Source organism: Eleutherodactylus coqui, chromosome 5 (assembly GCF_035609145.1).
Source record: "Eleutherodactylus coqui strain aEleCoq1 chromosome 5, aEleCoq1.hap1, whole genome shotgun sequence".
NCBI classification, from domain to species: domain Eukaryota; kingdom Metazoa; phylum Chordata; class Amphibia; order Anura; family Eleutherodactylidae; genus Eleutherodactylus; species Eleutherodactylus coqui.
In genome coordinates this window covers 180,714,722-180,730,567 of record NC_089841.1, presented here as the reverse complement: position 1 = coordinate 180,730,567, position 15,846 = coordinate 180,714,722, and the positions used below count along the sequence as shown (strand labels likewise).

General features: G+C 44.3%; 1 protein-coding gene across 1 annotated transcript in view; it reads left to right on the top strand.

Moving 5' to 3' along the window:
- The first annotated feature begins 13,927 nt into the window (after positions 1-13,927).
- TRPV4 (transient receptor potential cation channel subfamily V member 4) overlaps positions 13,928-15,846 on the top strand; it is a 91,416-nt gene continuing 89,497 nt past the window's right edge. Inside the window, exon 1 of the mRNA XM_066603872.1 lies at positions 13,928-14,210. The gene's annotated coding sequence lies outside the window, so the exon portion shown is untranslated. The remainder of the gene's footprint in view (positions 14,211-15,846) is intronic.

Below are 15,846 nucleotides of genomic sequence, written 5' to 3'. Positions count from 1 at the left end.
TACACTCTTGTTAGAAAAGCGCAGATTTTTGTAAGAAGCCTGAAGGTCTGACATCTAAATAGTAATATGAAATGTTCACTTCAGTCTTTGGGCTCATTCACACGGGGTAATTCATGCAGCTAACTTACATGTGCACAAAACACGTGCCTTAAAGCCAATGGTTTCCTATGGAAACGTTCAGACGAAGGAATTTTAGCTACGCAAAAAGATACACCTAAAAACATAGGACATAAGCGACTGAAAATCCCTGTTGTGTGCAAAAATAGGACCTGACCTATCTTTGATGCACGATGCACAGGAGACTCCTAAGGCCTCCAGTCCACGGGCGATATGTCACTGCGTTATCCGCGGTGATAATCCGGCCGCGGATAACGCAGTAAACGCTTTCCCTAGACTTAACTATGGAAAACGCAGCCCAACGTCCACGAGCGGAGAATCATAGTGATTCTCAGCTCGCAGGATTTAAAACACGGCGTGCAGTGATTGCTGTGATTCTCTGCGGAGAGCCTATCTATCAGATACGCTCACCGCAGAGACCTGTCATTTCCCCCCTCTGCTCCCTTGTAATGGAATATCGATAGCGATATTCCGCCTCGCCCCATGGACAGGCAGCCAAGGGAGCTGGATAACAAGGAAGGGGGGAGGGAGATTACCTAAGCATTCTGATTGTTTAGTTTAAACTTCTAAACAATTACAATGGGAGAGAAAAGGAGATAAGGAGGAGAGGGTGCTGCCGCACTGCTAAACCCAGAAGCACATTTCAAATTTCCAGCTGTAAGCTTCTGTTAGACCTTGTGCAAATGAGGGGACTCCCCGGGGGTTCCCTTCATTGCCCTGGGGCTTCCCTTTTTCCCAGTGGGGACTAACAAGAGTCTACAGCAGGACATTTTAAATTAGCTGTGCAGCTGTCCATGAACTCCGAACAGCAGCGCATTCTCCTGCCATTTATCAGTGGAGAAGGAATTCACCTGCAGGGGAGAATAAGAAATTCCCCATAGCAGGAAGAGAGAGGGGGCGTGCCTACAGGGATTACCCTAGAGTGGGGAGAGAGAGAATGGGGCTAGACGGAACTGCCCTCTAGCCCTGCCCTCTCTCTCATTGCTATGTGGGAATCCCTGAGAGAACCCCTCTAGCTCTCCCCCCCCTACAGGGGAATTCTCCCATAGCAGGAAGAGAGAGAGGGCAGGGCTAGAGGGGAGAGAAAGGGCGGGGTTAGAGGGAACACCCCGAGGGATTCCCCCAGCAGTGGTGAGAGCAGGATTCCCCAGCAGGGGAGAATAACAAAATAACCAGCATCTGGGGAATTCTTCCTCCTTCCCTGCAGGGGATCCCGTCTCTCCCCGTAGCGGGGATATCCCTCCTGCCCTGCTGAGAAGGGCATTACCCCGGGCTTTACTTCATATCTCTCTCTTCTTGAAGCAGCAAATCTTTTTTGAAGCCACGCTGCTCCAGATTGTGTGAATGCGCGATTTTTGCGTGAATAACGCTCAGGGCTTCTGCGCGGAAAAAGCATCTGTTCACAAATTTTAGTTAGCGTGGTTAATTTATGCACAATTTTCGTGCTCGTGTGACGAACCCCGTCTGTGTTCTTTTTCAGTTTCACACATGGTTCACTCAGAATTTCAAGACGTTTATGCCAGTTACATCACATTGTGAATATGTATGGTGCGTAGTCCCTTTAGTTAGCGTAGCGAACACAAGATAATTTATGGATTTATTTCAATCACAATGTTACAGGCCGGTGTTTAGGTCAGATGTTGGGATCTTCTTATTATGGATTCCTGCACAAAAATTAAAACTAGAACATTTATATTACATCTTATCTAACTTTCACTTTCTGTGAGGTCTTTCATGTTGGTCTTTGTTTTCAGCTCGCACTGTGCACATAGATTATGACTTGTTTCAATGACTTATTTTCACAATAGGCAACTTCATTTTATGTCAAACATTTTGGAAAACTTTACAACTGGCTCCTGACAATTGTCTATTGTGAAGATCTGGGCCAAGAAGCACACAGACACAGCTGCTTTTAAAGAGATAAGATTGTGGGCCAGACTAATATTGAGTACAGTTACAAAGTGTATTGTCTTACAGTATGCTTACGTCTGACCTCCATGGGATTGCAGGGTCAGTTCATATATACATTATACTGTACAACAAGAAGTACACAGACCAGGCACTGAGCGTCTGTGTGAGATTAGAAAAAGGGTCTACTCCCTTCTCCCTAACCACTCGGATGGCATTGTTGCTATTAAACGCTGCTGGTAGATGACAACTCTATAGCATATATATGGAGTGGGCTCGGCTCTATACACTTCCTGCACATATATAACATAAATATACATCATATCTCCCTAAAATAAAATGACAAACAATAATTTTAATAAAAAAGGAAGTCCATTTGGCAGACCTCCCAGTGAAAAGCTGGGCCCATTCCAAGTTTTGCCATGGGACGTTTATGATTTACGTCCTCTCCCTTGTTTTAAGGGTTAACTTAAATAAAAATGGAACAGAATAAAATGATCTGATTGGCTATCTCAGTAATGGCTTACGTCCTCACATTTGCATGGAGCATTCTTCACTTTTGTATGACTTCATGCAATTAATATGGTCTACACCCCTGTTGGCTTTGTCTTTTGCACATATTCACTTTCAGGATGAAAGACACATAAGTTCAAAGAGCAAGAAATAAAACATGTTGAATCCACTTAATCCCTTATCGCGGGATCAGAAGTGAGCCCATGCCATCCTGCATCAGGAGCCAGGTGTTACCGATAGCTAGCCTCCCGATTAATCCTGCGCAGCAAAAAATGTAAATAAATGGAGGCAAAATGCTTATTTTTTTGTTTTACCTCCCAAAAAGTGCAATAAAAGTGATCAAAAAAGCCAAAAGGGTACAAATAAAAACTACAGCTTTTGACGCAAAAAACAAGCCCTCACAGAGCTCCGCCCGGGGTAAAATGAAAAAATTATGGGACTTTGAATGTTGCGATGCAAAAATAATAATCATTTCCAAAAAAAGGGTTTTATTGTGCAAAAGTGGAAAAACCTAAAAAAATTATAATAGTTTTGGTATCGTTGTAATCGTACTGATCCGCATAAAAAATGTATCATGTCATTTATGCTGTATGATTCACGCTGTAAAAAAAAAAACAATAGCAGAATTGATGTGTTCCCTGCTTAAAAAAAAAAAGTTATAAAATACATTATATGCACCCAAAAGTGGTACCAATAAAAACTATAGTTCACCACGCAAAAAACAAGCGTTGTGTCCTCAACGCCAAAACAGGCCATGTCCTTAGGCCGCCTGCACATGGCAAAGACAGATTCCGCACGGGAAAAAACAAAAACAAAAACGCACTTCTTTGTTCAAAGAAGCCTTGCCTTCCCCCACCTCCTTGCCTTCTCTCCAAGCAACCTGAGAAGTAACCGCCTACAAATCCGCAATGTAATTGCGGATCGAACGCTTCCATAGTGATCAATGGATTCCGTCCGCATGGAATCCGTGCTAAAGTGGAGCACGCTGTGATTTATTTTCCACAATTCAAATCTGCATGTATGCACGGAGCTATGCTTTCCCATGGGTGACTTTAATAGTGGATCGTTCACGAGGGTGCCGATTGCGTATTCCACAATTAAAAATCCAACCATGTGCCAGGGGGCCTTATGGGGTTAACCCCTTGAGTGGCGGGTTTCCTACCACCCTGTCATGCCCACCAGGGCAGGTTTTTTAAAATGGTCTAATCATTGAATTTCAACTAATTTTGCAGTTGCGTCTCAAGAGCCATAACTTTTTCATTTTTCCATTGACACAGCCCTATAAGGGCTTGTTTCTTGCGGGACAAGTTGTGATTTTTTAAACAGGGGGGAGGAAAAAAAGAAATGGGGAAAAAAGAAAAAAAGGGGCCATGTCATTAAGGGGTTAAATAATGTATTAACTTCCTTCTCTGGGTCATTACGACGCATGGATACCACATGTGTGATTTTATTTTTGATTTTTTACAAAGTAAAGGGAGACAAGTGTTTTTATTTTTATAATTTTTTTTCCTTTTTTTAATTTTTTTTTTGTCCCTTTAGGGGACTTCCACAGGGACCCATCAGGACCCCTGATCACATTCCGGGGGTCCGATGGTGACAGCCCTTTACATGCTGCAGTGACAGCCCTTTATATGCTGCAGTCACATAGACTGCAGCATGTAAAGGGTTAACACAGCAGAGATCAGAGGTTTTCTCTGATCTCTGCTGTAAGAGCTGGTACCTAGCTGTCCTCTGACAGCTAACAACCAGCTCTCCTTGCCACAGAGACCATCGGCTTGCTTCTGACAAGCCGATGGTCTCTATGGCAACCTGTAAACAAAGCAGGAGGTTGCCGACATGTCGGCAATATCTTCTGCTGGTTTTTCAAAGCCCTTGCTTTGTTCTCTGTGGGTCTGTGCAGGCTGAGCACACTGTCACAGCTTGTGGCATTGTGCTCTGCAGCTCCCATAGTGATACATAGCCCGGAAATCTTCCGGGCTATGTCACTATGAGCAGTGGAGCTCGTCCCGGAAAATTTCCAGGCGTGCCACTCAAGGGATTAAAGGGCCACATCTATGTGTGTCAACCCTAAAACTGTGGTGCCACAATTCTGTCAGTGGCATCTCTGAGTGTAATATCTGAGTTTGGCCATTGGTGTGCTCCCTCCATTGTGACACTGGTAGGATACGGTTTGTACCTCTACACATCTGTTATGTACCAAGTATTGACCATATGGGAAGAATTACTCGGTATTAGTGTTTCTTGACGCCACTCTTTGCGTACCCCTGCAGCCAAAGCAGGGGGCAGCGCTGTGACTGGGTCGCACTGCTCCGGCAGCATGGGTCTGCATTCGTCTCCCCCGCAAATCTCCTAGGTTCTCCGGCTCGTAGCTACTTGCAGGACCTTAGCTTCTTGAGCCTATCGGGAGCTAGTGGTGCGAGAGGGGCGTTACTCCTGTCAAACCCTTAGCTTCCGGTGGCGTCAAGAAACACTAATACCGAACTACTCTAGATTGGGGAGAGTATACAAATCAGCCCATCCTTGTAGAACATTTCTCTATTCTTACGGCCTATGTAGAGTCCTCCAGCAAACCTATTCTTAGAAAGTCTACCTAGAGGGGGTAAATTCGGGAACAACACCATGTGGACCTCAGATTCAGAATGGGGTGATACTGAACATATTACTTGGTAGGAGGACCTCAGGCCCATATATCATGGCTTACATATATAGAGATCCCTTAAAGAGGAGGTGGAGCTGAAATGTGCATCATTTATAGAATAATAAGGGGAGATATATTAATGAGTATATATTATTATTTATATCACCTTCTCCCAGACTGTGCTATGGCAGCATCCTGCAGTGGAATTAACTGATATTGCAGTGTAATCTCTCAGCATTGAACTACATACCAATAATAACAATAAGGAAACACAGTGTGAGAGTACACGTAATCAAACAGGTACATTGGTAAGAAGTGGTAAGGCTTACCCCATGCCCATACAAGACAATATACAGTTATTAAGTTACCCATTGTATACCATGAGGACACTTTCGTAATACAACTGGAGAGAGAAAGTTGTAAGTACATGACAGGATACATTTTTTCTAACCAAACATATACTTCAGATATAGTAGGTAAGTAATGTGATAAGAAATGAACACACCTCTGATATACTAATGGTATGTTATCATTTGTACTAATTAAATGCTGCAATATTGCTCATGGCCAAAAGGTGGCAGTAAAAACTATTTTGTAAAATCCATGGAGGAAATTTTTTTAGAAAAGTTGTAGAAACAAATGATTAACTTCAGAGGTTGGATAAAGGAAAGTATGAATTTTAATAGAGCCAAATGTTTATGGTAATGGAGTTTGGGCTGATAGCTATTAGGGCGGGCTCACACGAGTGTAATTGCATTGTGTATTATGTGCGAGATGTACGCACACGTAATACGCGGTGAATGGAGTTAATTCAAGTACATTGATTTTCATTGACCCCCTCACGCTAGCGTTTTTTATTGCATATATTACATGTGTAAAAAAAGAATGCAGCATGTTCTATTTTACCGCGTATTACGTGTGATAGAGCACTATGGTTCTCTACGGGTGCGTAATAAACACTGTACAAGTACATGTGTATGTGCTACAATCACACACAACATTGCTAAGCGACAGCAGAAAAATAAAAAAAAGGAACAAGTCAGACTGCGTATGATAGCGTACGTGAGATACGCCGTCATGCACAAAGCAAAATCACTGCCCTACGCTCGCTGCCAGCTCGCAGAGCGGTACAAAGTGTTTTACGCATATCCTTTTGTGAGGCGGCACTTAATCAAATGATCATTTTGGTCCTGATTATAAGATAAAAGCCTGATCACATCTGTGTTGGTATAGATCCTGCACAAAATCCTGCATGATATAGAACTGCATACTGTGCCATTTCATCTGGGATATGCCAGAAAGCATGCCGGAAGCCCGAAGGGCACCATTGTAGTCAATAGGGTCTGGCGAGTGCTGTTTAGTCTTATGATAGGATTGATCGTTCCCCATTGGGCTTCACGAAAATGGAATGCAGATATGAACATAGGCTAAGGGCTCCTTCACACGGCGAGCTGGGCCCACTTGGGTATTAAAATGGCCCTAACCAACGATCAAGCAGTTGTTCTTGTCTGATAATCAGGCCATATAAAAAGCCATTAAGCCAGGACAATGAGAGGTCAGTAGATACATTTCTTTTTACCTAGTCACCTACTGACCATCCAGTGGCTCAAAAGACATTATAATAGACCTGCAGAGGGCAAAAGCAGCAGTAAGGGTCCATTCACACAGGGCGGTATGGTGGGGGTAGAAACTTCACCCAAAACTGTATCAACATAAATGCACAGAGTTTGGGCTTTTAACTCCCTATCCAATGCTATAGATGTAGGATATGTGATTATGTAAGACAGGCCAGTCGAGGGTTACAGCAGCTGTTCACGTTTTTAATATAAAATTAAAGCTTAAAGTGAATTAGCAACATTGTTTTTTAATTATTAAGATGCGTCTATCTTACTAGCGATTGGAGCTCTTTTTTCCTTATCAGATCAGTTGGTTTCCTTATATGCCCTTATCACATTTCTGTTGGCATGTAAAAGTATTTACAGGGCGTAACTATAGGGATTACAGCTGCAACTGGGCCCCATAGTTGGGGGGTATATTCCAGGGGATGGAGTTAAGGGGGGCCCATTTTATAACCATTTTGTACTGGTCAAAATGGTATCTCATGTAATTAGCGGAAGCTGCTTATGCTGACAGAACTGTACCCCTACTGTTGTTTATCCCAATCAGTGCTGGGATATGGGGATTGGATGCAATATGCAGAATAGCCAAATTGCATGCCTTCCTCCACTTTAAAAAGAAAAATAATTTATATGGCTGGACAACCCTTTAATTACAGATGCCTGGATCAGTCTGCCACCAGAGTTAATACAGACCCTTTTGTCAGCCCACATAGTTTGCTGTGGGGGCCCGTCCAGGGGATCTGCATTAATTGTGCGGGCTGATTCAGGGAATCTGTATTAACACAGCTCGCACAATGGAAACGGAGCTCTTCAGTCAAAGAGGTGAGCTGCGTCGGGCTCTCGTCACCTACAGCATGTTGCCAGGTCTCTCCCTATACACAAGCAGCCCAGCCCGCCTCTTTGACTCAAGAGCTCCAGTCAAGAAGAGTATGGTTTCTCCTTAGGGAGAGCACCTAGAAGGTGTGTGGAGAATTATAAAGCCATCCATGATCCTCTGGGAAATGTATGCAAATGGAAAGATGGAACAATTCTTCTACAGCGCCACCTATTGGAAGGCAGCATTCCTGCAAGTCAATGTCAGACCTTTTAACAAGCCTTGTAACAATGACTGGAATATAAGCCAAAGTCAGAGTCTTCTCCAGATGGAAAAGATAAACCATACACAGGTAGACAGTTTCATCTACAGGTATGTTCTGTTGCATATTGTTGGGTAGAGCCATGCAGGTACAGGTGAAGTAGAGTTGAGTTTTCCACTTGTTTTTTTAGTACTGTTTCAGGGTATTTGCTCCTTATCAGTGTGCAAAAATCCCTGAAACAGTTTGTCTGTACATGGTTATCTTTTCCTTTTGGATAAGACTGATTTTAGATTATATTTTCAGTCGCTGTTTATTAGGCTTGTTAAAAGGTCTGACAATGACTTGCAGGAATGTTGGCTTCTAATAGGTGGCACTGTAGAAGCATTGTTCCATCTTCCCATCAGAATAACACTTATATGGGGGAATGGGCATGCCTCTCCTGGGTTCATACTGCCCTGGTTCAGACAGCATAAACCCTGTGACAGGTTCCCTTTAAACCAAGCGCTGATAGTTTATGGGACATCTTCCCTCCGTCAGACCCCTAGGGACACATAGAAAGGTCCAATGTGCCTGTGTACAGACAGATCAGAGATGGAAGAATTGATCAGTTGAATAAAAAAAGTTTGTCTTGCTGGAAAATCTCTCTGCAGTATTGATCTCTTCCCATCATCAGAAGCGCTCAGCATCTTAACATAAACCAACAGCTGAAGTATCACATCGAGCATCTGGAATCTTGTAAAAGAACTAAAGTTGCAAAAGTGCAAGTTTCTAAGGACATAAAGCTGAATCAGTATTCTTGGTTACTTGTGTGTATGATTATTTCAGATAATTTGCATTAAAATGGCATAGGTAGTAGATGCGACTAAATTTGCAGGCAAATGGGAAGACAGAACAACACCTCTGCAGCGCCACCTATTGGAAAGTAGCATTTCTCCAATTCAATGTCAGACCTTTTAACAAGCCTTGTAACAATGACTAGGAATTTGAGTCCAAGCCAGAGTCTTCTCCAGAAGGAAAAGATGTACTGATAGCTTGTTTCAGGGTTTTTGCCCCTTCTCACTAGGCAGTAGGTTTCTGACTTGGCTAAATGCTGCCTTCCAGTAGGTGGCGCCGTAGAGGCATTGTTCTTATAAGTCTCTTCACACCTTATACAAGCTCTCCCTAAGGAGAAATGATACCCTTTTCCGACCCACATCCATAGGCCTCTTGCTAGCCAAGCCAGAAACCAACTGTACACTGATGAGGGGGTAAAAACCCTGAAACAGTCTGTCTGTGGAAGGTTATCTTTTTCGTCTGGAGAATAGTCTGGCTTTGGCTCAAATTCCCAGTTGTTACAAGGCTTGTTAAAAGGTATGATGGTGACATGCAGGAAGACTGCCTTCCAATAGGTGGTGCTGTAGAGGCATTGTTCCATCTTCCCATGTGCTTATTTTCTAGAGATGCATGCATGGTCTTATAAGTTTCTTCACACCTTCTAGGTTCTCTCTAATGAGAAACAATACTATTCCTGACTCAGGGTAAAGGAATATGATGTAGACCACAGAGTATTAAAACTATGTATAAAGTTTATTTTTGAATGCATAATTGAAAGAAGTCCTAGAATGAGAATCAACCAGCAATTTGACTTTTCCTTATAGTAGCCTAATGCCGCCTGCCCCAACTTAGTTCCATTACTAAAATTCACACAGCAATAAGAAAATGGCGATGATAGGAAAACAATATCCATTCCCGACTTGATTACTGCAACTCGCTGCTCATTGGCCTTCCCCGCTCCAGACTCTCACCTCTCCAACCCATATTAAATGTGTCAGCTAGACTCATTTTCCTATCCAGCCGCTTCTGAGGCGCTCTGCACTATGCCAGGTGCTGCACTGGCTGCCCATCCTCTACAGAACTCAATTCAAACTGCTCACCCTAACCCACAATGCTCTCCATGTTGCCGAGCCACTGTACATTGCTTCCCTCATGTCCATACATCACCTAGACTGCACACTCCGCTCTGCTAAAACACTCAGACTAAACACCCCTCTAATACGATCCTCACACGCTTACCTCCAGGAGTTCTCTAGATAATCACCGATCTTCTGGAACGCTCTACCCCAAAATATTCGGACAATGCCCGACGCACGGAACTTCAGACGCGTCTTAAAGACGCACCTCTTCATAGAAGCATACCAAACCTCCTGATCTAGTCCCCCACCCCCACAATACGCCCACTGCCCTTCCCCATGGCCTTCCACTTTTGCCTATCATGTACGCTGCTTGCCCCATACCTCCTGTACTACCCGCACCCTGTTTGTGTCCAAAAACACTGCATATCACATGTTATTGTCGCATTGCTGTGTTCCCCCTTGCTCCGCCACCTGCCCTTGTATCTTCTGTATCACCCCTACCCCCTTAATTTCCAAATAATTGAATACCACATGTAAGTTTTATAATTTCTGTAATTTCCATATTGTTTGTGTTCCCCATGTGCCTCGAAAGCGCTGCGAAATAAGTTGGTGCTATACAAATAAAGATTATTATTAATATTACCGTTCTTTGCAAAGATATGTTCTATAACATGGAAATGTTTAGGCTGGGTCCACACGGGGTGGATTCCCGATGGAAATCTTGCGGTTTGGCCGCAGCGAAAAACCGCGAGATTTCCGCCGGGAGAAGCGCTGCTTCAAAACCCACGGCGGTTTTGAAGCGGTCCGGCCGCTCGCTCTTCTCACATGGCTGGCTTATCCCGGGATCAGCGACCGCATGCGGATTTGCCGTGGCGAAATTCCGCACGGAATTTCCGCGGCAAATCTGCCCCGTGTGAACCAAGCCTTGAGGAATTGTTTTTAGTTTACTGCACTCCTGAGAAAACGTTCCATTCACTGCTAAGAGTAATAAACTACACTCAGCCTCTTTCTTACTATAGCTCGCTTTGATATGCCCCATTAGGTCACTGTTTGTGACATGCAAATGATGTCCCTTTTAGAAATAATAGCGTTCCTATATAGATTTATTTAACAGGCCGGTTACACTGACTCAGTCCCTATGAGTGTGCACACCTACTATCTCTATGGAGGTCGACCTCACTCACGGAGCTGACTCTGTGCTGGTAAAATCATAGAGGCTCTGTTAACCCCTTGTGGGTAGCCCCTTACAAGAGCATAAGTATGTGTTATTAACTTGTGCATGGGCCCTTACACTTGTATGACTTTACAAAGTGAAGCTGAGTGCAGTTTGTATAGAGAAATATGGAGCCCTACAATTTCATATTACAGAGGTGTAGGCAGGGGCGGAAGTATAGAGGGTGCAGGGGATGCGGTTGCACCTGGGCCCAGGAGCCTTAGGGGCCCATAAGGCCTCTCTTCTCCATATAGGGAGCCCAGTACTATGAATAAAGCATTATAGTTGGGGGCCCTGTTACAGGTTTTGCATTGGGGCCCAGAAGCTTCAAGTTATGCCTCTGTGCAGCATGGTTTAAGTATGGGTACGGGTACAGATACAGATAGAGGGGGGGCACCTGCTCACCTTTTGCATCAGGGCCCCTGAGCCTTTACTTACGCCCCTGGGTGTAGGCACTCCATGAGGCACCATCTTCTCCATTAAGAGCAATGCGTCTAGGAAAGAATGGCTCAGAGTGTAGAATGTGTTGGAATATGCCACAATGTTTTTCATCCAAAATCCATTAGGAAAATAAACATAAAATCAGAAACACGTGGACAGTTTTTGTTTTTGCACATCTTATTATAAATCTGGACAACATGTATCTGTAATACGTCCAGCTACAAAGACCCTAAGGCTGTGATTCTAAAAAAAGTGCATTCTTTAAAACCTCAAAAGTATCCAGATGTCTCCTTATCAAGTGTACTTTTGCTGTACGTTTGACCCTTTAGTCCGGATGCACATGAATGTTGGTGTATTTGCGCCTGTTTTTACGGCATGTTTTTGTGGAATGAGCCTTGCGTATTTGCCTGCACATCAACGTATTTTCTCTAGCTTTTGCGCTGGATTTTGGCGGCTCCAAAAGAGGAAGAAGAGGATCTGGCCAGCTGGAGGTGAGGGGACCTGGGGGACTGGAGGAGCCAGGAGAAGATCGAGGAGGAGAAGATGTGGTAAGAAGGAATAGGTAAGTATAGAATTTTTTTATTATGACAGAACCCCTTTAATCTAATTAGTTCAATATGTGCTCTTTCCCAGGAAAATAGGGCATGCTGTGTATTTTTTTTGTGCAAACTAAATGCGTTCTATTCACTGCGTACTACGCGCAAATATGCTTGATTGAGTAATGGGTCATTTACACGGGATGAATATCGCTCAAAATTCAAAAATGCACAAACTTTTTGTTCACAGGTATTTAAAGCTGACTTTCAATCAGCATAAAAACCATCGCTGGATCGCGGGCTTGTCGTTCTGTGTAAATGCTCAGCACTTCACTTAGTAGGTGAAGCGCCGAGCGAGAAGCCAGCGATCCAGCGGTGAAGTCAGTCAGTGTCAACACTCTGCACAAACGCTAATGACCTTAGCGGTGACGTCAGTGCTCGTGCACTCGTTTAGCCGCCTGTCGTCCCATGTAAAAGGTCCATAAACCCTAAGGGTGGACACCCACTGGTGTTTTTTTCTCCACTGCGCTGCGAGAGTAAAGTTAAAGTCTCGCAGCGCAGTGCGAGGAAAAAAACGGCATCACGCCGGCATATCGCCAGTCTTTTCAATGGGGCCAGCGGCAGCAGCGCTAGCCCCATTGAAAAGAGATGGAGAATGCCGGGGACTTCTGTCACAGCTGTGGTAGGAGTTTCCTTCATCGCCGCCGGGATCATGGGGTTGAAGGAATCCTCTGCCACAGCTGTCACAGCTGTGGCAGAAGTCTGCGACATTCTATCCCATTGCTTTCAATGGGATTGGCACTGCTGCCGATCCCATTGAAAGCAATGGTTTCTGCCAAGCCCCGCAGTAAGATTATCGGGGAAGGGCTTGAAATATAAGCCCTTCCCCGATAATCAGCAATAAGTATAAAAAAACCAAAAAACTCACCTCTCCGGCGCTCAGACGCGTCCTCCTGCTGGCTCCCCTGCACTACTATTAAGCTCTTTCAGCAGGTGGGGATTTAAAAATCCCCGCCTCCTGAAAGGGCTGTGCAGATTGGCTGAGGGCTCAGCCAATAGCAGCTACTGCTTAGCTATTGGCTGAGCTCTCAGTCAATGACGCATAGCCCTTAGCTATTCATTCATGAACAGCTAAGATATAGCTAGTCATGAATGAATAGCTAAGGGCTATGTGTCATTGGCTGAGCACTCAGCCAATAGCGCCGGAGAGGTGAGTAATTTAAAAAAAAATTTTTTTTTAAACTTTTTGCTGATTATCGGGGAAGGGCTTATATTTCAAGCCCTTCCCCGATAATCATACTGCGGGGCTTGACAAAGCAGTGCTTTCAATGGGATCCCATTGAAAGCAATGGGATAGAATGCCACGGACTTCTGCCACAGCTGTGGCATCCTCCCTATGTTTTCAATAGGGCTAGCGCTGCTACCGCTGGCCCCATTGAAACCACTAGCGATATGCCGGTTCTATACCGGCGTCTTTCTTGCCCTGATGGCGAGAGTTTTCTCGTGCTCTCGCAGCGCAAGAAAGAAAAAAATCGCCAGTGAGCATCCACCCACATCCCACTACACAAATATACTTTTCAAGTGTGTCCTTCAGATGTAGCCAAAGGTTGTGAAATACTTTTGCAATGACTTGACCCTTTCCTCTTCTTGAGGGCAGGTAGATGACCGTCTGTGAGACGTTTGTGTATTGCCGGCTATTAATACATATATATGCTGACGCTCAAAATCTTTCTTATTGAAGACTTAAGAATAAAAATGTCAAGTTTTAGGCTGTTTGGGTGAAACTACAAATCTCTGCATGCCATCAGTGGTAATTGCAGCTGACTACACGTCATGCCTGGGCTCACACAGGCGGCTGGAGGTAGAGAGGGATGCGAGAGTACATATAGGCGTTATTTTGAGGTTTGGGAGGGGAGTTAGGAGGAAATGTTGCTGAGGAGGAGGGGTGGGGAATGTGCTCTGTGGAGTGTGGAACTAGTAGGAGGTGTAGTCTCTGTCCACACAAGGACAGGTGGGGCTGCTGGAGTATGAATGAGGGGATCCTAAGACATTTGGCACTTTCCTGTTACTCTGCCGGACTGGATACAAAGGCTCAGTCAGTGCTGGGTGACATTACTGTTTGTGGAGCGCACCCACTGCAACTGCTGTCCAGGAGCTGCTGCTGGTAATCTCAGCCAGTGTACAGTTTTTTTTACTTCTAGGATTATATTCATCCTGTTGGTTTTCAAGGAGAGGCTGTAAACTACTTCATTTACAGGTATGTTCTGTTACTCCTTGCTAGGTACAGCCACACAGGTATAACCAAGATGAGTTTGTCAGTTGTTTAGTACTGTAGCTAAACCTTCTGTGTTAATCAGTTATCAAAGTGTTGACCACACAGCTTCATATCTGACAGTTCCATAGGAATGTAGAAGTGTTGGCCTATAGATACAGTCAATAGTACTGGGTATGTATGGGCATTGGCTACAAATGGAAGGGTACGTGTAAGAACTACAGTACAAAGTTTCTGTTTAAGTGGATGAACTGTTGTAGAAATCTCAAGAAAGGTGACAAGATGTCTATCTACGTCATGTGATGCCTTACTGTTTCGAGAGGAGGGGTCAATATTGTGAGGTGGATAGGTAAGGCTGTGACAACATGGTGAATTGGGTAGTGCAATCTTAAGATCACAATGTTGCATTAAAACTTTGCATTTTAATGACTGTCAAGAAGATCATGTTGCAATTTAACCCCACTGTTGCAAATAATCCAAATTTGCTGGATTCTTTCCCCCCATGTGGCGAGTGTTAAGGCAGCAGAAATGCAGTCCTAAGCTCTTGCTCATGACCTGAAGGTTGCAGGTTCAATCCCCGCTTGGTTCAGGTAGCCGTCTCAAGGTTGACTCAACCTTCCATCCTTCTGAGGTCGGTAAAATGAGTACCCAGCTTGCTTGGGGGTAAACGATGACAAGGAAAGGCAATGGTAAACCACCCTGCAAAAAAACGGTCTGCCAAGAGAATGTCACGATGTGACGTCACCCTAGGAGTCAGTCATGACTGGGTGCTTGCACCAGGGGACTTTACCTTTACCTTTTTGCAAGTTTGCTACAAGCCTATTAGTACTAGCATTAAAATGATCAGAAGTAGTCACATCTCATCATTCATGCGGGATCCTGCTATGGACCTCTGCGGACCAGTCCGGATCTATCATGTGGATGTACATGCGCGGTATAGATGACGCCTCACCGTCACTAGGCGATGACGTGGCTTCACTGAGGATGGACCGCGGATCGGATCGCTTCCATTGACTTCAGTGGAAGAGGTTCGCACAGAATCTGCGCCGAAATAGAACATGCTGCGATTTTTTTTTTTTTTTCCTCCTCCTCCGTGAGCGGAAAATCACAATTGATTTCCACTCATGGACAGGGAAAAGTGATTTTCTATAGCATGTCTATGGGCAGTATTCTGCAGTGCAAATACGCCGTGTGCGTTGGGACCTACTGTGGATTTTGATGCAGAATCACCGGTAGGGATTTGTTATTTTCAATTCCACACCAAAATCCGCAAATTAGCAGTGAATATTCTGAGGGAGGGCGTATTCTGCAACACTGTTGAGTAATATTCTGTTCTGTGTGAAAGGTCCCTAAGCATGGACGCTTGGCAAGTTTTAATAGCTTAGTATGAAAAGACATATTCATAGTGAACCTTGAAGCTCTGCTACAACATGCCTTGGTTTATGTGGGTTTGTCACAAACGCAGACATTCTTCTAACACCTTAGGCCAGGGGTGTCAAACTCATTTTCACCGAGGGCCACATCGGGCTTATGGTGACCTTCAAAGGGCCGATTGTAAGACAGTACAGTAAGGGCTTGCTCACACAAGCGTATTTGCGTAAATAATATGCAGTGAATAGAA